General features: G+C 44.7%; 1 protein-coding gene across 1 annotated transcript in view; it reads right to left on the reverse strand.

Moving 5' to 3' along the window:
- LOC119445778 (glutathione S-transferase 1-like) overlaps positions 1-19138 on the reverse strand; it is a 603258-nt gene that overhangs the window by 392617 nt on the left and 191503 nt on the right. The gene's annotated exons all lie outside the window — the stretch shown is intronic.

Here is a 19138-nt window from a genome sequence, read left to right on the forward strand (position 1 = left end):
CCTAACATTTTTCGTTTCAATCCGCTCTTTGTGTGGTCCTTAACTTGCTTTTGAGCTTCTTTGTTAACCTCCACGTTTCCGTGAGAGCCATACAAACAGTCAAAGTAGTCCCAAATATTTGCAAGTATATGGCCGTAAAAGGTCTAATCACTTTGAAGAAGAGTACATTTCGACAGCTATGACAGAAGGCAAAATATCATGAGCCCTTCCACTACTGTGAAGGTGGATGACCAGCGAGCTCTTAATCACACGACACAGTGGGGACATGGAATTCTGAACAGAAGGTACGACACATTTATTGTCTTGATCGGCGGTCATCGGGACGGTATACGCACACACTTCTCGTATCACCTCTGTATTGTGTATTATTTCCATCGTATTATCGTATAGTCCGGAACTCACCGTGAAACAATGCCCCTACGAAGAGCGACGGCAGAAACACAGACGAGAACGTAATCGTCACAAATGGGCGGCACACACCACACCGATGAAGATCGTGCATAAAACGCCAAGCGCATGCGAGGCGTCGCTCTTCGTAGGCGCGTTGTTCCTCGGGAGTCCGTACTCTACGCAGTAGCCTCCCCATTACGACGACAGAAGATAAGTGAAATTCAAAAATGTCAAGGTACCCTAGCACGGCGAGACTGCTCACCGGGGGAGAGGAGACACGCATGATGGTCACGCCGCCCCGGGAGATTGGGGGCAAACCAGGTGCGCATGAGCTTGGAACGACGACGAGATGGTCGTGTGGCCGTAGGCATGGCCGATAGCCCGTTATTGCACAATCTCATGGAACGGCCCACGATACCGGAGTTTTTGTTCGCGCACATGAAAATTTCACGGAACCCTAGCCATACACAGCGTCGCTGTAAAGCATATTTAGCGGCGTAGGAACGCGAGACAGTGCCACCACCAACAACAGCATTCAAAGAATTCAGACGCAACCAAGCTCGTGCGCGAGAACACGCGGGTCTCAAAACGGTAGTTGGCGTTCGGCAACTAACGCACTCGTTTGTTCGCAAAAAACTGCCGATAACACCAAAGTAATAAATTTGCATTCAGAAAGAAACCATTTCCTTGAAGGCTTATATTTACTGCAGTGAAGATATTTAAGCTGCGTTTGTTGTATCACGGCGTATTTCCGTAGACAAAAGAGTGGTCGTCGGGAGCATCTGCAATAGTATACTAAAGATGGATATAGGTATAGGCCAACTCGATAAACGAGAGCAGGCCTGTCAGGAGTTAAGTCGGACTATGACAGTTTTAGTGAAACGGGAGCCTGCGGGAGACCACGGCAAATATTGCTTCTATGATAAAAATTCTTATACAATGCCACCCCTTGGCTCATCTGTTAGCCCAAATTAAGCTTATTTTCATATTTACAATGAGAATGCGGGATTATCGATTGGGAAAAAAAGATGCATACAACACCAAACCTAGTCATCTTTCAAGTGGTGCAGCGTGATGAAACCGCAGCGCATCCCACACAAACAAGTTAACCAATGCAAATAGCAAATAAAATGCTTTAGAAGCGTTGATCACCACAAATGCAGCCCGCAGGTCACTGTATGACGTACTGTTCGTTTTCGCCGACGTGGGTGTGATTCTATCGGTTGGGGATCCTATTTTCCTCACACAGTTTTTTCTACTGTGTGAAGAAAATGTACTATTCTACCTAACGCCCCTGGTTATCTATGAAGTGATAAACGCCGAAAGCCTAGAGCGCCGGACCGCTGAACTAGTTGATATGGGTAAGGAGTAAGTATCGAGTGGGTGTAGCCCTTTACCTACGCCTTGTGTACATGTTTTCACGGCCTAACTTCTCAATTGATGAACGCCAGCAACGATTAATTAACTTTTTCAGATGTAGCGATGTGTGCATCAAAATGCATGGTTTCCTTGTACACATTCTTTATGAACTTCTCTTTCTAGTTTCGCTTACACCACAGAGGTTTCAAACTGGAAACGAACCTCGTAATGATTGTCACACATTGTTACCACTTCCAGAAGCATTTAAAAGCGTGCAGCAATAATGCAGCGAGACAGGGGAATACCTTGCGGACCCTAAATTTTGACATGTTTACCTTCGTTTCAGAGTGTGACGGGACGTGTGCCAGTGATCTCTTGTCATTACCCGTAACTTCTCCGGTAAATGATACTTCAAAACCAGATCCTGAAGTCAAATTAAATTTTATTCATTCCTATTGTACTCTTGGGTGTACATCGCAAAATATACATGAACGAATGGCTAACAAAATAGTACGTAACATGACACGAAACATCGACGAAGCCATTATGGCACGCTTAGATGGCAGTGAGCCGATGGACGAATGTCGAGAAATCAGGCTTAGGCTTCCGGCGTCCGTTTATTGTATAAAGGCAATTTCCGGCTTAATAAATTTTCACAATCTTTTAAGAAGTCTACGCTTCTAGGTTATTATGTCCCAATATGATGCCACCTTTTTTGCAGGGTTCTTTCGGGACACAATGGGCTCGTACGACAACCTTTTCCGGTCATTTGCAGCCCTGGCCTTCCTCGTGGCGATGATTGCTTCTGGGCGTCGTGTGCCACGAAAGGACAAACAACGAGTTCCAGTGTCGGCTCCGTAGTTCCGGCCACGTTAACTACGGAGCCACCATATAACGGCAGTATGGGTGCTATCACCAACGTTCTAGGACAGTACTGGTTAACTACTGTTATATGTCATGCCGTTTGATAACACACGGGTCAAGAGAACGCTATTCTTCGGAAGTGGTGGGAATTAACGGAAGTGGTCTTACGTATGTATAGGCGTACATTGGTGCTCAATCAAAGCATTACGCATGAGATTTGACTGCTTAGTTCACAACCCTGATTGCTCGGGCCATCACTAGGGACGTCGACAAAGGTCATTCCTATAGCGCCTTATTCTTTTGGCTTTTTTGCATATTGCTACCACCTTGTCCTCCATGGAAAGACAGTCCCACACGGGCTCACTAAATCCAGAGGCTTCCGCGGCAGCTGCAATGGCACGAATACCACCACTCTCACTGAAAACCCCGGGACGTTTTATGTTGGTTGTGATGATTCCTATGACGACACCTTCGTGGTTGTATTGAGGCACAAGGCAAAAAGAAGAAAGCTCAGCATGGCATTCCGTTTGAGTACGTCCATTGGAAAAGCTACGCCGACTACTGAGGCATTCACCATTCTTTCCGTGCTTGTACTTGCCACCAAGAATATAAGATTGATCAACAGGCAAACAGAGTCACCGCATCACTAGGAACTTGTGCCACATAAGACCAAGGACATCAATAAACACCCGCAGCAATATTCGGACAACAGGTAATGAAATGCGGCCGCATTCGAGACCTTGTGCCAGGTCGACAACGTCGGTGATATGAGAGTATGCTCCCATGTTCCACCCGAAAAAGAAATCGCCGATTCTGCTATCCAAAACATTGACGAGGGCATTTCCAACGCTGACTTTGTGACGAAGGTGCTAAAGATGACGATGAAGCTACAGATCAAGGTGCTACCACACAAATTAGTCGCTGATACGAAGTTTCCCACATGCTTCTCACACGTTTTGTGAATGTTTCATTCAAAAGGGAATCGCTTTTGTCGCATGTGAAGGTGGGCTATTTTCCCCATGCGGTTTTTCGTTGAAAATTAATACCACTCCTCAGTCGGAAATGCACGATACCTGGGCACGTGAGCCGTGTGTCGACCAGGACGGTTATGTGCTGCTGCTGCGCAGAGCCCCAGAACACTTATGCCTTCAAGACTATTGCTTAGAGCTGCTCCAACTTTTCGAAATCGCAGGTGGTTTCTTCTAGCCTCTCCGCATTGAGCACGAACTAACTATCTTGAAATAGATACTGTGGGATCACTCGTCTTGCACAGCAGCTGCCAAACGTACTAGAAACGACGCCACCTACGCGCCACTCACAGATGTTTCTCAAAAAAGTGCCACAGGCTGTATGACACGCACTCTACGTCCGTCATGAACCCCATCATCCGCCACCCAGGCCAAACAGATTTAACGACAACGACAACAAAGCCAAGTACAGTTAATATGCTTAAAGTGCGAATTCTGGTTCTTGGGCTACACTTCAAATGTGTTATCCGTCCTTTGATTTGCAAGATACGGCGACAGCGCCGAACACTCCATCGGTTGTGAAAAATATTTTTCTAGCAAGACCACTTGATTTTCGCCATGCTACAATCACTGGTTAGTGCTCGTCGGAGGCTCCTGAGAAGGTTGCAGATAACATCAGCTGGAAGCACATTACAAGCAAGTGACGCCATTATTCCTGTTAGTGGAAGCTTTCCGTGGACACAATCATTCACCAATTGTCATCATTTCGCACAGTAATGCAACAAGCGTCGACATTCCAGTGGAGGGCCTTAGGTTCCTTAGGTCTCTGATTTTATGCTTATGAAACTATATGCTTATGAAACTTATGAAACACACTATATAAGGCAAGCTGCCCTGAGCCTTTCATTGAGTTCTCAGCAATGCTTCACACGTTGTTTAACGCTACTTATAATTGTTGGTCAAACTTTTCGTTAGTCATCTTCCCTCGTTTGTGAAGACATCTGGATCGACAATGTAGTCATTGGATGTGCGCACAGGAGAGAAAGGGGCTGTTGTTATGTACGGACACTTGCCGCACAAATTTGTGGTTACTCATTGCCGCGATGCTCGCATCTGGGTCCTCTGTGAAGCGCAGTGCTTTATTGTTGAGGCTTAATTGGAGAAGCCACTTCCTGTAGCGCCCATGAAAAAGCTGAAAAGGCGGCCATCGCCAAGGAGCCATAACAGCACAGGTTGAAATCTTCGACCAATATCTGGTGTAGTGCTAAGATAAGGAAAGATTCCGCACGCATCTACCTGCCTGAACATGCGCGTCCAGGAGTCTGCTGCGTGACTACAGGCCATTCTAGTTTACTTCCGGCAAATTTAAGTCCTTAAAGCTGAATCCCTTGTTTCAGCCTGTCTCATCAATAAAGTAACTGGTTATATTTATTTACTCAGTAAAAAAGGTGTAACTGAAGTACCGTGAGTGTTACGGCGTAAGCAATATAATCGATTCAGTACTAAACTACCAAAGTCTGTAGCTGAATACAAGTAATTAATAACTATTCGTTATTTACATTGCCGTCTCTAGGCCTAGGACATACAGTATCGGGCACTTGCACCCCTAAATATTGTACGTCATCATCATCGTTACGTAAAAGCATCATTTCTTACGAATCAATTTCCAACATTGGTCATATGCGAATATAAAATGTCAAGTTCTACAAGCTCGACTTTTAGCCGTGACTTTAACGCTATCATACTGTCTAATAGTTTCATAAACACAATTAACATACCCACGAGAGTGGCACTTGAATTCGAGTGAGTCCTAGATCTTTTTATTACAAATTTGCCTTAGAATATTATTAGGTGACGCGTTTTGTCCTGTTTTATCAGTGACCATCTACCCATATTTTTATGTGCGGAGCTATTGACACAAGGTAAAACAAAGCCTCGAATAATTAAGTTTCAGTTAATTACAGATGTGGCGCTCAGTGCATTTAGTAACAGTCTATTGCAGGCACATTAGAGCGATGTAAGAAAATCTGTAGACGCAAAAATGCTTACGACAAGTTTATTGCAATTTTCAAGCGATTGTATCATTTGAATTTTCCGCTAAAAGAGCGCAGATTAAATCGCAAAACACGAAAACCGTGAATAACGCCTGAGATGCGTCATCAAATGAAAACAAGAGATAAACTGTACGAAACATATTCCTACATACCTATTTACCTAAGGACTGGCTGGCCTTCAAGTGTTATCGCAACAAACTTACAAAACGCTTGCGATCCGCGAGAACGCGCTATCAATCCACATATCTTGAAGTTTCTGGAAATCGTTCTGACGTACTGTGGTCTAGATTAAACAGACTTCTTCATCGCGGCCACTTTACCGCCCCTGTTTCAGAACTGGAGGTAAGCTGTAAAGATATGGATGGAAAAGAATTGGCTGACGCATTTAATAATTTTTTCACTAATATGATAACGACTGGAATTCCGGCTGATGCGTGCGAATACGCAAGTGTTCATAACGCTCAATTAATGTACTTGCGTCCTGTCACCGCCCATGAAGTCTGATCACCAATAAAAAGCATAAAAAATAGCGCCAGTTGTGATATTGACGGAATTCAAATACGTCCTGTCAAAGACGTGTGTGATGTTATTGCGCCGACTTAAGCAGATATCTTTAACATTTGTTTGACAAACTCTGTTTTTCCTTTAAATATGAAAATAGCAAAAGTGACCGTGCTTTATAAAAAGGGTGACCGAAATAACTTTGGCAATTATAGACCGGTGTCTATCTTTCCTGTGTTCTGAAAGGCCTTCGAAAAAATTCTGCACACTCGATTTTCAAGTTTCGCTGATAAATATAATTTATTTACACCTAATCAATTTGGTTTTCGGAAAAATAAATCAGTTGAACTGGCGCTGCTAGAGCAAAAAATGTATATTCTCAGACAATTTGAAAACAAGGCGCTCGTTCTTGGTATTTTTATTGATTTTTCAAAGGCCTTCGACTTAGTAAACCATAAAATATTATTAAAGAAATTGCATTGATATGGCATTCGTGGACACGCCTTAGCGCTTATTGACTCTTATTTGTCAAACAGACAGCAATTCGTTCAGATAAGCGACTCTAATTCCGGAGTGAAACCTTTGCTGTGTGGTGTGCCACGGGGCAGTATCCTAGGCCCACTATTATATAACATCCATCTTAATGACACTGTAAATATTAATTGCGAGGCCAAATATATAATATATGCTGATGATACCAGCATACTTTTTTCAGGACATGATATTCACGAGCTTATAAGAACTTGTAATCACACAATGAAAATGCTAGAGAGATGGTCAGCAGCAAATGCTATGCGTATTAACGAAAATAAAACAAAAGCTGTTATATTCCGACCAAAAAATAAAATTGTTCCACCTCATCTAGACATGGTACTGGGTACTCAGACTATTGAAATAGTTCACCATTTTAAATGTCTGGGCATATTTTTTCTGCCAATATGTCCTGGGATTGCCACGTAAGACATGTCCTGCAAAAATTAGCTCAGGTGACAGGTGCAATTGGTCGCCTTTGATACTTACTTCCAACAGGAATCAAGTTTATGCTCTATCATTCGCTCTTTAGCTCTCGTTTAAATTATTTCCAACTAGTATGGGGTACAACGACGGCCACTAATCTTAATAAAGTATACTTAGTTAAGAAAAAATCTATTAGGCGTATTTTCAAGTGCGCATTTTGCGGCATCTACTAATGTTTTATTCTGAAGTTCAGGATAGTCAAAGTACACCAGACATACAATTATACGTTAAGCAGTAAATTCAAATTAGAAACTCGGAAGAACATAACAAATTCGCGCGTTTTGGCCAATTTAAGATTTAGGCATTTAAATTATTTCACGCGTCATGGAGAACATTGGGAGGTAGACACAGTACGATTAAACTCCGGAAAAGAGCTCTTGTCTTAGACTCTTCCCTCCCTTCTGAATCACTATGGCCTTGGCAATTTTTGACTTGTTTAATTGTTCATATCAGGATATCTGCAAGTTATATACAGTGATGTATAGCTATGAAATTTCTACTACTTAATACCTGTTTTATTACAAACTTTGTCTCATTTACCATAACCATAATCGTATCGAATTGTTTCATCTGGTTCTATGTAACTGTTTGTAACAAACTCATTTCTATACTGTCTTTTTTCCCCTTGTATTTTCAGTGTATGTATGCTAGATATTTGTATTTTGATCGCATTTCAGACATTTATTTTCTCTAAGAAACTGTTTTGTATCTATTTTAATGACGATTGTAATAACTGCTTAAACTTTTCTGTATTAACTTTACATTTCCATACCGTAGTGTGTGCCCTATTGTACTTCGCTGTCTGTTAAGTGTAAATTTTTCCTTCATTTATTTTACGGTAGTGCTGATACCGCTCCGAAATTTTTCTATGGGGCTGTGACGTAGTCAAACAGTTCTGACAAACAGCTTTTTGTCACAGTACTTCTTTCTGTATCCTTTACAGAGTGAAAATAAACGTTATTGATTGATTGATGAAGATCCATCAAACTATCTCGCTGTAAATCCTTCAACATTTCAACGTGATGCTTCCCAACAAAGTGGTTAGAGCTCACGTATGTTATTTGTGCGAAGGACGCCATGGCGACAGCCAATATGTACGTATGTTCTCACGTGAAAATAAAAAAATGCACTTATTGATTATTCGTGCGTCTAAGTCGTCTACAAGATGCCATAAGCGTAAAATACTGCAAATGACACTACTAATTACCAATTACCCCTAAAATATAACGCGCCATTGCAAAACATATAGCCTATCAATAAAACCACAGCGAAAACTGCCAATGGTTTACTTTTACTTCTGTCTAAGATCTTTTGACAATGACTTCAGCACACGGGTGTCGAACATTCAGCTACGGGTGTCCAACATATGAATGATGACTATCTTACAGCAGCTCCCGAGGCTTCACTTTGCTGTCGCGGCGTATGGCTTCTGAAGTTAAGCGGTTTTCAAGTATCTAGTTGCAAGGAAGTGACCACCTTCTGACTATATCAAAGAATATTGGGCTGGTCGGTCCTCTGTCTTCAGATGTCACATTAAGTACTGACTAGAGAAACTTCAGTCACCTCTGTAATACTTAAGCAGATGTAGTATGGCTGAGTGTGTAGATGATGTAATTGCAGATGCACTGAAATTATCCATGAGCGGCGTCAGACAAACAGTGAATTCAACACATTTCTGTATTGAGCTTGGAAGCCTTAGATGCTATTTTAAGGCAAGCCGAAAGACAACACAGGCACACCAAGTTATTTTATTACCTGCACGAAACACCACTCATGCAAGTGGCCTGATACTAGGAAACCCTCGTCGTGCATGATGGGAACTATACGATGTCTTCAACTTTTTCCCCAGCCGAGGCATCCTGTGGCTTCTTTATCCGTTTACGAAGATCGGGTGCGATTCGGAAGATATTTTCGGTGCGATGGTCGGTGGCGAGATTACCGCTGCCAGTAGCCCTGCATAGAGTGCCATCCCTATCACTGCGGATCGAGAAATACAAATTCAATTTTTTTATCAACGAACTTGATGGAGCTACTGGAGCCTGTAGGCATTCGCCTTCAACTGCTGTGAGTTATTACTCGAGTATAAACCATCTGAAACGCGAGGCCTACTACAAGAGCCTGCTGCAATTTGGTATTCGAGATCCGTCAGAATAACCACTTCGCTCTCGACATTGGTTTTCAGTGGCGGCCGGGTCATTGTGGCATCGTTAGTAATTGCCTCAGTAACAGTGTAGTTCGGTCTGCCCATTGCGGTATTTTGAAAACCCTGCCATTACGTCCATCTAGAGTGAACTCTGGAAGAGAAGACCAATCACTGAATTGTAATTTCAAGCTAGCTGATTGGAGTTCTGCAAGTATCGTGAGCGGTCTTCTGTGGATTTTTACTACTTCCTGGAAGCTACAGCTACCACAAGGCCTCAATTGCTGCAAGGCAACAATATTCCGTCGCTTTTAGCTGGCTGTGGAATTGACAAAGGCATTCCTGAACCGAAATATGGGTAGTACACCTTCAGCGAAAGTTGCGTATATGAAGAGCACCTTTTAATCCCCATCATAGTTGGTTCACCCACAGTGAGTATCATTCTCGATGAGAGGCGAACGCCGACAGGGGTGACATGCGTCGTAAGCTCGCAAAGCGACACGTGCACTGAGGCATATCCTGTAATCGGCTAATCTCAGTGACTGACGGAACTTCCTATGTACACTTCCGGATGAGTGCATCCTGAATATTTTGTTTCCTTTCTTTCTTGTATTCTATTGACTGGCATCCCCCTGCATCGGATAGGAAGCGGGACGTGTGTCTGGTTTTATATATTTCCCTTTTTCTTTAGTTTCTTATCTCAAGCATGCGGACTTGCAACGAACGATTGACACCCGTACACGCACCTAAGACCAAGATATTTGATGCACTGCAAGTGACTGTTACATGCTCGGCCGTATAAGCAATATGAGCTGGCCGGTAGCTGCACTTTATAATAGCGTTGCAAAGAGTTACTTCGCTGTTCTAGTAATAGGAACTCTGTTTATTCAGTTGGCATAAGCCGGTTCAAGGGTTTGAACGAACAATTACCCGTAAGAAACAGCAATCGTCATTCTTTTATTATGCCATTCACCTACTAAGTCATGCGAAGCGTTTTTTTCACTAAATAAGATAGGAAGTACGAGCTGCTTAACGCTTGATTTTGTTTTCCTTTTTTGCGCAATAACGTTATAAATTCAAAACAAACATTTCTGTGTGTATATTTACTTCTTAAAGTGCTTGGACATGGTGAGACACGTGAGCAGTGTGTGCAAAGGCACTGAAATCTGCCTTGCAATATGTCGCGCTCATGTTTCTGAGGCAGTCTAGCACATAATGTGATCGTTTTCATACAGATATAAGCACACAAATATCTGACACTCTCCACCCTAAAAATATTCATTGCATGCTTCACACCTGAGAGGAATAAAGAGTACTTAATTTTGTTTCACGTAGTGATGCGATAGCGCTTACGGCCCCGTGTCGCAAAAAATATGGGGTCGGTGTCGGCATCGGTGTCGGCGGCGTTGTCCGGCCAAGAAAATCATACCCAACCACGCCGACTACGCAGGCCCTCCGCGTGGCGCAGGGGCGCTGGTGAACTAATAGATTTTCTCAAAGTAAAATGCGTCCGAAAAATTATAAAGTACGGATTAACCACAACCTAAAGGCATGATAACGTCGGATTGTAATTTGAATATACGAGAAAACATAATTCTGTTACGCGGAAACTCGAACACAAACTCCTTATCCATAATTTCTACAATTCATACAGCGGCGCGCCCCTGTCGGTGGTCCTTCCAAAAACGCCATCCAAATGGCGCTCGCCTGCTCGGCAGCGGCGCGACGAGGCGAAGGTGCAGAAAACAAGAAGCGGCAGTCAGGGATCTTTGAATGCTATCGCGTTCCACTCTCAAAGGCGAAGCTCAAGCGTCCTCCAAATTTTTTCTATTAACTTTGTATTCTACTGCTTTGAATTTACATCGAGAAAAAAAAATAAAGTGCTCTTATTCTTTTTCTTCACACAGTTCTAAGCATGGCGGCTTCTATTGCATTGAATTGGGGTATACCCGAAGCATTCGGAGGGCTCAGGAGATGATCGCGTTTGCTGATGTTCCCGCCTGGGAAAAGGGTATTCTGCGTCGGACAGCTTCCGAAAAACGGCAGTGTAGCTTACAAATTCCCATTTTCCAACTAGTCCACGCTCTGGCACTCGACACACGGCGCGAGTGCCACGACGAACGAGAGAGAAAGCAAGCAGCCGCAATGTTAACTAACCACCGACGGAGCACCGTGTGTGACCGCGGTGCCTAATTTTGCCAAGGGGGCACTTTTAACAAGGCGCTGTAATAATTTTAGCAATGCAGCAATAATGTAACATAGAGAATTTTTGTGCGGCAATAAAATGTTGTTGTGAGGGGAATATGAAAAAAAAAATGAAGCCAGCGATAACCTTTGTAACTACCATTATGCGCGTATAATCAGACATGGTTTCGGAGTCGGAAGTTAACGAAAGGCAGGTAGTGCGGTTTGTCTTGGGGCCCACGGTAAAACCAAGAACGAGGCTGTAGAGAGGCATGGATTGGGCCTTTTTAATGCCAGATAAATGCAGAGCAAAATTAGATTTGAAGAAAGACTGTGATACTTGGATGAAAATAAATGGCCGGCAAATTTGAGCAAATATCTCTACCTCAAAATTGTGGGCACTGATTGGACGGAGAAGTAAAAAAATGGGCAACCAGGGTTAAAATAGGCAACCAAGGATCATCGCAAATAAAATGAGAGAAACAGAGACTGCAAATTGAACGCAAAGGATGGGAACGAGAAAGACCACGAAGATTTAGAAGAATTAAAAAGGAAATTAGGAAGGAAAATCTGTACGATAACGCAAATGACACTGTATTGATATTTGAAGCCCGAGCTGGTTGCCTGATAACAAAAACATACCGAAGAAAATATTCGTAACATGATGAGGCATGCGTGTGCTACAACGAAAACGCGGATACAACAGAGCGCATCGTAATGGAATGTGAAGGTATTCACCCATCGAGTCCCGTACGAAACGTTCATCTTCTAAAAGCCCTGGCAATTAAAGCAGCTGGAAACATAAACAGGTCAGCAGTCGAGATAAGGAAAAAACGCTCAGGGCATTGGTGGAAAACGCAGGGAAGAAGTTGATAGGACTGGATCCCGTTACAGACGTAGGTGACTATGCAAGATAGACATATATGTTTCAAGGAAGCTACAAAACATTTATGAGGCACAGAAAATGCTAGACTGATAACTATCCATAGATTTATTCATTAACTAAAGCATGCTGGGTGACTTTTTATCGCTGCCTTATTTTCAAGGGGACGCAAAAATATCATAATCATCAGTAGCGCCGCCGATCCGACGTTGTCTACCTATGAATGAAAGCAAATCGAATGTTTAATTCGCCTTAGTGATTGCAGTTGATGCCTATGGTCCAGTAGATGCCTACGGTGTCGGCGACGACGCAAATTTGCCAGGAGTTTCTATGTTATCAGCATTTTTCATAAATGCGGTTAACATCATCTGTTCATAACATCACCATTAGGTGCAGCGTCCTCCTGTCTATGCAACGTTCCATATGAAAGGGCTGCCTCAGGAAGGTGCAAGGGAGAAATCTCTCCCAGATCTCTCACCGTTACTCAGTAGAGCACCACTGGGATCGCCGCTTACCTCTGACCTCCTACGTTTTGTCCTATATATAGGAAGAACAACTTGCATATTGTGGCGCCACGCTTTGCCGCAACCGTTTGCATTCACCGGAGTCATCAGCAGCTGGCAGCGCCACCAGGCAGTTTTCGTTGGAATCCGGGAGGATGACGTTAACGACTAGCTCACTACTATACCAGCGTCAATGACTTCAACAGGTTGGTACAATTTGCAATAAGTTCATAATGACCCTTTCTACCTCTCAGACGCAGCTGAGAGGTAGACGACGCTGAGAGGCTCCTAAATGATGAAGAAATAAATTTTATTTAAAGTGCCGGCACTTTGCTTTTAGTGCCCTCGGGCGTCGGCTCGAAGTCCTTGTACTCGGGCGGCATCTTCGGCTTGCCGGACGGCCCAGAGCTGGTCTTCCAGCTCCGAACTTTTCAGGGCCTCCTCCCAAAGGCGGCGACGCCGACGGAGAACGTCCCCGGCGGCCCAGCAGCCGGGGAAACGGCGGGAACGAGTGAGCTCGAGGCTGCCTTTAATGCCACTAACGCCTGCCGTTATGGGCGCGTCGCGGACGGCAGCGGTTTTAGTACCGTTGTTGCCGGCACATTCCCAGAGCATGTGTCGCAGCGTTGCTCTGAGTCCGCACGCTTTACACGCATCAGTCGGATATAAGCTAGAGTAACAGTGGCGTAAGACTGCCGGACTTGGGTAACTGTGTGTTTGTGGTAATCGTAAGTTTACGGCCTCTTTCCTGTTTAACTTAACGTGCGGTGGCGGGAATTTGCCTCTTTCGAGTCTGTAGTGTTGTGTGAGGTCTCTGAACGTGGTCAGGCGATCGCCCCACAGCCTTTGTGATTGTTTTTGCTGCAGCGTGTCTGTCGTAGTGTCTCGATCCGGCAGATCCGACGCCCCGCACTCAGGGGCGGAGGCGGCGGCCACGTTGTCTGCCACGGCTCGGCGAGTGAGACCTCGAGCCGCGGCGAGGGCCGCCTCGTTGCCCGCCAGCGGGACGTCGGTGTGTGCCGGGGTCCAGAGGAGGAATACCGTAGAATTTTGTGATGTCGAGTCTTATATCATCAAGTTTAATTTCAAAACTGGGATGCCTCCACACTGCATCTGCGTGGGCTCTTTTGTGTAGCAACCAACGGCATGGAGGTCGCGAAGAAAAAAAAAATGGGCCTACTCTATCGAGTCAAATGGAGCATGCCGCACTTACTATACTGAAGTCCGTTATGAACTCTGTAAAGGGATTCGACGACTTGCGTGTGGCACATCGTTTAATGAAACTATCAAGCGTTCCACTCGGTCGTTGGCTTACTTTCTCTAAGATGGCGCTCCGCGTGCATCGTGGCTTCCGTCGTCCACCTCTTCTTTCTTAAATGTTTCAACAACCCGCCCCACGTGGAAGTCAGTGAGTGAGTGAATAGACTTTATTGTAAAATAATTTAATCGGCTGGCCTCAAGCGAAGCTTATCTATGGTCGAGACCCTAGTTCAGGGCTCCGCTGGCTTCCGCTAGCCTGTTAGCTCTTCTGACCAGGAGGATCTGGTCCTCTATGTCTGAGCTGGCCAGCAGTGCCTCCCACTGATCTCTATTTGGATTTGGTATGTGAGGTTCTATGTTGTGTGATGTACACTCCCATGTTATGTGGTACATGTTTGGTGTTGACCCGCACCACGGGCATATGTCTTTAAAAGCTGAGGGGCCTATCTTGTGTAGTTTATGTAAGCTGACGAAGGTGCCTGTCTGTAGCCTACGCAGATACGCCTGTCAGTAGCCTCTGTAGCCTACGCAGGTGCCTGTCTGTAGCCTATGCAGGTACCGCTCGGTTTCCTTTCCCTTTCCATATTCTTATGATTTCAGATTTGTCGGGGTAGCACTGGAGTCCTCTTTGGCGGGCATATTCTTCTATTGTAGCGGCTGCTGTTTGGAGCTGTTCATTCTTATCGGCCAAGGAGCCCTTGGTTGCCCATATCGTGATGTCATCCGCGTAATAAGCATGTCTGATACCCTGGATGTATTGTATTATTGCGATAGCAATTATATGGACACTCAAAAGCAGATTTCTGCCGTCGCCGTCGCCGTGAGGTTCCGTATGACGTCATTTGGAGAAGAAATCGTCGCCTCGCGCCGAACGCTGTATGTGCGAGTGAAAGGCCGCGAGGGGCGCGTCTTTCACGGGGAGTGAACGCACGGCGGAGAACAAACGCGCGTTCTGCGCCGTGCTCGCTTAAGGGCTGCAAAAGTAGGCGTCTCTTTTCTCCTTTACAATCACCATATATGTAGAGCAAACACGTCTTCTTCCGACGCGCGAGAGGCCGTGGGGGAGGGGGAGGGAAGGGAGGCGACGTTTAGCTGCGGCACCAAGTGCCTATTTATATCAGAGGCTCCGGCAACAGTCACCAATGCCGCACGCATATTGAGCGAACGCGGGCAAAACGCCGATGGCGTCGACAACAGTTCTGCGTGTTGCCGATGCTGCTGCATGTCCAAGTTTATACAGCTGATAAAGCTAATATCATTACTCCGTATAGCTCTCTACAAGTTTGCTATCGCAATTGATGCTTCGCCTTTCAGGTGAAACTGCGACAACTTTTTTTTTTTGGCAAGGCCAATCATGACGATATTGAAAAGAGTGGGTGAGATTACCGCTCTCTGAGGGGTTCCCTTGTTCGGGGGGTGGGATGTTGCAGTTTCCATCTCTGACAGCTTTAGCTCTGCTGTCGTTTGGCTTAGGAAGCTTCGTACGTAACTGTACATTCGCTCACCACCGTTGGTGTTTGCTAGTCCTTCCAAGATTTTTTTTGGCTCACGTTGTCAAAAGCCCCTTTGATATCTATGGCTAGGATAACGTCTTCGCCTGCATTTCGAATGTTAGTGAGTATCTCTTAGTTTAGTTGGAGGAGGATGCCTTGGGTCGAGATCTTAGCTCGGAAACCGTACATGGTATCCGGCATCTGCCCACTCTCTTCCAGGTACTTTTGTAGTCTGACGTTTACTGCTTGCTCAAAAGCCTTTCCTAAGCAGGATGTAAGCGAGGTTGGTGTGGAGTTTTCTATCGCCAGTTTCTTCCCGGGCTTGGGTATCATGATTACTTTTGAATGCTTCCATTGTTCCGGTACGGTACTCTTGGACCAGTGGTCATTTATGAATTTTGTGAGAGCGACTACGGCTGCGTCGCTCATGTTTCTGATGACGGCATTAGTTATACTATCCACCCCGGCTGCCGTGTTGGCTGTACCGTCTTGAGTCTGCACTTAACTTCCACGGCTATAGCAAGCTCGACACGTGGAAGTCAGGTGCAGACTCAAGACGATACAACCGTTGCACTGACCGGTAGATTATGGGCCCTCCTCTTGTTGCCGAAAGGCATGGTCTTCGACTTCCGTGTCATCCTACGTACGACTTTCTAAGCAAGGCCCATCTGACAGGTTTGTTGGAAGTGGCAAGAATCACTCTGGATAATAGCGTCATGAACTTTTATTCAGTGTGAAGCTGCCTGATTGGCATTCTCGGAGGCTCTTATTTTAGATTTGTATTCTTTGGACGAATGTTCCCTAAACGTAAGTCAAGCCGATGCTCGTCGCGTCCATAATGCAAGCAGCTTTGATGCCTTTGAGCGCAACGTCCTGGTGCCTGGATTTGGCAAAGACATCAGGCGCTTCTCAACGAGAAAATGTGTTGTAGTGAGGGGTTCTGGACCTTCTCAATTGTTGTACCCACAGGTTGTTGGTCATAAGTTGACAGTGGTTGACTTCAAAGCATAAATCTTACTCAGCCTTCTCGTTGCCAGTCAACATGTCATCTAGGAAATATGAATCTCTGAACCACTTCACCGTACCACAGGAGATCAAATCCATTTTCTGAAGACGATGCTGAATAGCAGCTGATGACAGAGTGCAATTATACGCCATTACGAGCGGAACTCTTGTCAAGCGTTATGTGATAATATTAGGTAAGGGCTCTTTAGGCATCCGTAAGTTAAAGAGCCTCACGTACCGCAAGGCATCTCGATCCTCTCGGTTCAAGAAGATCTGTAAAAATGTATTTTTCATTTCAGCGAGCAAAGCAATGCGACACTTTATGAACCGTAGAAGAACACCGATGAGGTCAAGGTTTGGGTTCGGCTGGAAAAACGAACTGTAGTTCGAGAAAAATTCGCCCTTGACGTGAGAGGAGGCGCCGACAACTACTCGAAGTTTTGTTGTTCAATCTGCGTGGATGACTGCACGGTGCGGCATTGTCCGCCGTAGAACCAGTGGTGGCACGTTGCACTTGGTGAGAGTCGGTGAGACATCAATCACCTGGTAAACATTGCTGTGGCTCCATGTTCCAACGTATTTTGGCACAATTTGCGGTACCACTTGAAGGGACTCGACACCTTGCGTGAGGCACAACATTTGTTGAATTCGAGAAGCGGGAGACTCAATCGGTGGCTGCCGTTCTCTGAGAAGGCGTACCTCGTGTGATCCGTCGAGCTCTTCTTCTTTCTTAAGTGTGTCAACACAGTGTTCACCGTATATATGCTATCGGATTAAGAAAACTTCGCTTTTTGGATGCCGTAACAGTGTATCGGCATGGCTGAGTCATGTATCTTGATTTAAGTACGCATATATGTTGGCTGGACCAGTACGAATATTTTCCTCCCGTTGTACGAAACCGCTGGCCAACTATAATAGGCGTACCAGACGTCCCGCGAATAAAGCCACCTATTGTCTAGCCACTTCAGTGAATGCTTGAAAGAGGTACCCTTCTATATGCGTGCAGCTTTGAACAACCGGAGAAACGCGAAATACAAATAACACCCTATAACTTGGCAGTCCTGATTCTTTGTAAATCGGATACTTTGGGTATATTCGTAGCTACTAAACTTTAGGATTTGGGGATCCAGCCTAAAGGCCTTGCTTGGACCGTGAAAGTTCCCTCACTGTGAGGCCGAGGATTCCCCATACAGCATTTGAAAGGTTGCGCAGCCAAGTAAATCCAATACGCTTCGCTTTACGGGAAACAGCCAGCCTAACTAGCCTGCAAATTATTTCATGCCTGAATATTTCACGTGTCCCTAAACTACTTGACATTTTCAAATCGCGGAATTCCCATAAATAGGGCGAGGAAATATAACGGATTTTACATTATATACCCTTTCATCAGGTGACTAGAAAATGTCTGGTAACCAGGGCCTGGTGAGCCTTTCCTCCTTTCTCGATTGTTCGAGCCGGCGCGGTGCTCAGTGAATGTGTTGCCTCTTGTCATCACATCAAGCGAAATGATTTGACGGTGCCTTAAGTCGTTCCGTAAGTAGGTAGTAGGTACGTGATGTAATCTCATACGAGGACATCGAAGAACCATGCGTATTCTTTGGCTGCAACATTAACTACAGAAAGTGAAAATTTTTGGCCGCGCAAACGTTCGTTATGCACGTAGTTTTGAACTATTTCTGTTATATTCATAGTAACAGTGTCTGTGCTCTGCCAGTGTAACTTGGGAAAAAAAAAAGAAACTTATCACCGCCTATTCTGTCGGTGTGGGAAGTTTTTGCAGCTTTTGTCTAGCTGCCCTCAGTTTTGTAAGAACTGGAACAAACGGATTGATTGATTGATTGATTGATTGATAATTGATAACAATGATCATGTATGCGGTCAGCTCAGTGCAAGCACGAAACATCTTAGAGGCAATCGTCAGTATGGCTGCGTCAGCCGCCGGCTTCTATCATTATCACGCATTTTCACTCTACTATGACAGGCTTACCTTGGGCCTTTTATACGAGTCCGATGGCGTGGCTCAACAGAGAGAACAATATTATTGCTTAAAAAACATAGTAGAATCTTTTTGTTTCAACACCGGCTCTTTGCCATTCGAATGAGCGCCGCATAAAAAGAATCATTGTGAAAACATCGTTTGCCGCAAACTGGGATGTTGCGACGGAAAGAATGGACCGAACAAGACTTTAAAAAAGTGTTTTGTTCGCCTTGTGGTGAAAAACATGTTCTCAATACTATCTAAAATTATCTTATTCGGGGGAAAGACTAATTTTACCAACGCACTAGTCGCCCAATGTAACGGGAAATAAAATTTAGAACACTTTTCGACGAAAACAGCAGGATGGCACCCACGCTGGTACAATCGTGTCGTAGGTTCCTTGAACTACTGATTCCGGCTAAATCACAGCCTGGGTGAACTAAAGATTGAATGCTTCAATAATAGCTACGATCGTCAAACTAATGTGTAAAAGTACACAACTGATATCCGAGGCTGACCATAGGTTCTAGCGTGCTCGC

The sequence above is a fragment of the Dermacentor silvarum genome, chromosome 3, assembly GCF_013339745.2.
Source record: "Dermacentor silvarum isolate Dsil-2018 chromosome 3, BIME_Dsil_1.4, whole genome shotgun sequence".
Classification (NCBI taxonomy): domain Eukaryota; kingdom Metazoa; phylum Arthropoda; class Arachnida; order Ixodida; family Ixodidae; genus Dermacentor; species Dermacentor silvarum.